The sequence below is a fragment of the Castanea sativa genome, chromosome 3, assembly GCF_040712315.1.
Source record: "Castanea sativa cultivar Marrone di Chiusa Pesio chromosome 3, ASM4071231v1".
Taxonomy (NCBI): Eukaryota; Viridiplantae; Streptophyta; class Magnoliopsida; order Fagales; family Fagaceae; genus Castanea; species Castanea sativa.
In genome coordinates this window covers 52242573-52245625 of record NC_134015.1, presented here as the reverse complement: position 1 = coordinate 52245625, position 3053 = coordinate 52242573, and positions in this window count along the sequence as shown.

Below are 3053 nucleotides of genomic sequence, written 5' to 3'. Positions count from 1 at the left end.
GGGTTGTTGAGTGCTCGCTTGCTCGGTTCACCTCTGAGCCATGCCCCATATTGGTTCGCACCTTTGCTTCCATTTCCATTCGGTGAGACACCTTCTTTGCACTCCTTTTCTCCATGGCCGAGCTTGCCACAAATGTAGCAAAAGTTGGGTAATTTCTCATATTTGAAGAAAACCCATTGGTGGTCGTTATCTCTAAATTTAATCTTTTTCCCCTGACAAGCTTTTTTTTACGTTTAATTCTAACTCACATGCATTGCCCCCATTGAACTCATTTTTCAGGTATATCAACGCCCATGACTTCGCCCATGATACACCCTATACGCCATCCCGTTTCTCTAATTCTACTTTTGAAGGGGAGGTTGAAAATCTAGACCCAGATGAGCTTGATATCCTTCGGCACTGCATTGCCGTCAAAGTCTTTGAGAAGAACCAGATTCTTTTCGTAGCTTTAGGGGCACACGTGTCAAGCATTTTTTGCTTGTCTCTCTTGTCTCTGAACTCAACCAGGAAAAGGTCTTCTTCTATGTCTGAGATTAGAACTCCCTTATTTGGTTTCCATACTGTTAGAAATACTGAATTCAATAGTATTGTATTTCTCACTGAAAGAATATACATGAGTGCCTTTATATAGGAGGCATATGAGTGCAGTACAAGTAAATATGAGTGTAGTACAAGTAAGAGTACTATACAAGTAAGAGTGCTATACAAGTAAACTAGTTGGGCCTAAAGCCCACAACATTATACATGTTAACAGCCCCCCTCAAACTCAAGGTGGATGTGAAACCAACTTGAGATTGTCAACCAAAGTACGAAGGCGTCCCGTAGGATGTGACTTGGTGAAGATATCTGCAAGTTGATCTGTAGAGGAGACTGATATTAGCTTGAGAACACCATGGACAAGATGATAACGGATAAAATGACAATCAATCTCGATGTGTTTAGTCCGTTCATGGAAGACATCATTGTGAGCAATATGAATGACACTCTTGTTGTCACAATAAAGAGGAGTAGCAGAGGATGTAGACACACCTAAGTCTTTGAGAAGCCATCGTAGCCAAAGAAGCTCAGATGTGGTATTAGCAAGGGCACGATATTCTGCTTCAGTACTGGAATGGGCCACATGAGTTTGTTTCTTGCTTCGCCAAGAAATCAGAGAAGAACCAAGAAGAAAACAATAACCAGTGGTGAACCTGCGATCAGTGGGATCTCCTACCCAATCAGCATCAGAAAATGAACGGAGAATAAGAGGAGACTGAGCAGAGTAGAAAAGACCATGGAAGAGAGTGCCCTTTAGGTACCGAAGAATGTGTAGATATCATAGTGAGTCGATCGTGGAGCAGACAGATATTGGCTCACCTGGTGAACAGCATAGGAAATGTCTGGACGAGTAACAGTGAGATAAACTAGGTTGCCAACTAAGCTTCTGTAAAGAGAGGGATTAGACAATGGTTTCCTCCCTCAAGGAGTCAGATACGCATTAAGCTCAACTGGAGTGTTAACAGTCTTGCTATCAGTGAGTCCAACTCTAGACAAGAGTTCAGAGGCATACTTGGCTTGAGTAATGTAAAGTCCATCTGTAGAATGAGTGAAATCAAGACCCAAGAAGTAGCTGAGATGTCCAAGATCTTTCATCTCAAACTGCTGACTGAGAAAATCCTTAAGTTCTTGAATGCCACTGAGGTAATCACCAGTTATGATCATATCATCCACATACAGGAGAAGTAAAATAGTGTTTTTGTTAGTGCGACGAAGAAATAAGGCAGAATCATAATGACTGGCCATGTAACCCAAGCGAGAGATGGTAGAGCTGAATTTGGCAAACCAAGCTCGTGGAGCTTGTTTAAGGCCATAAAGTGCACATCGAAGGTGACAAACCTTGTTTGATTCAACAGAGAGACTAAGAGGATGTTGCATATAAACTTCTTCACTTAAATTCCCATTAAGGAATGCATTTTTGACATCCATCTGGAAAAGATCCCATTTACTGGCAGCAGCAACAGCTAAGAGGGCACGAACAGATGAGATACGAGCAACCAGAGCAAAGGTTTCTTCATAATCAATCCCATACTCCTGTGTAAAACCTTTTGCAACAAGACGAGCTTTGTAGCGCCCAATGGACCCATCAGAGCGAGTCTTAATCTTGTAGATCTACTTACAACCAACCACGGATTCCCTAGGGGGGAGAGTGACCAAGTCCCAAGTATGGTTTTTAGATAATGCATCAAGTTCCTCTTTCAATGCAATCTGCCATAAAGGGTCAGTGGAAGCCCCACGATAGGTGTAAGGCTCGTGCAGTGTAGCAAGGGCAGTGTAACAATGATAGTCAAGTAAATGTGCAGGAATGGACCTTACCCGAGTTGAGTGACAAGATGGAATGTCTTGTGCATGATCTACAGGTGGAGTAGGAGCAGGGGACCCAAGATCAGGGTTGGGTAGCTCGTCTTCGACCTGTTCATCTTCCACTTGTTCATTAAAGGGGGAACTAGAAAAGGGATCAAGGATATCTGGTGGTTGGACAGAGAAGTCAATAGGAGAATCATGAGCAGCTACAGGAGGATCAGGGTCAGCTATAGGAAGGTCAGGAGCAGCTACAGAAGGAGTATGTGTCTCATCTGAAAATAGATCTAAGACAGAAGAGGAAGATAGAGAAGCACGAAAGTGAGAGAGCTCGACAAAGAGGCGATATTCCCAAAAGACAACATTGCGGGAGATACGAAGACGATGAGAAATAGGATCATAACACCGATACCCCTTTTGAGTTTCGCCATAGCCAAGAAAGCAACAAAGTCTTGACCTAGGCTCAAGTTTGTTATGCTCATGTGGTTGAAGAAGAACGAAACAAGCAGAGTCGAATGAGCGAAGGTGGTGATAGTCTGGAGGTGACCCAAAAAGGCGCTCATATGGAGTTTGATTTTGGATGACAGGACTGGGAATGTGATTAATAGCATGAACAACATGAAGAGCAGCTTCACCCCAAATAGGAGCAGGAACTTTGGCAGAGAGAAGAAGAGCACGAACAGTGTCAAGAATATGACGAAGTTTTCGTTCGGTTC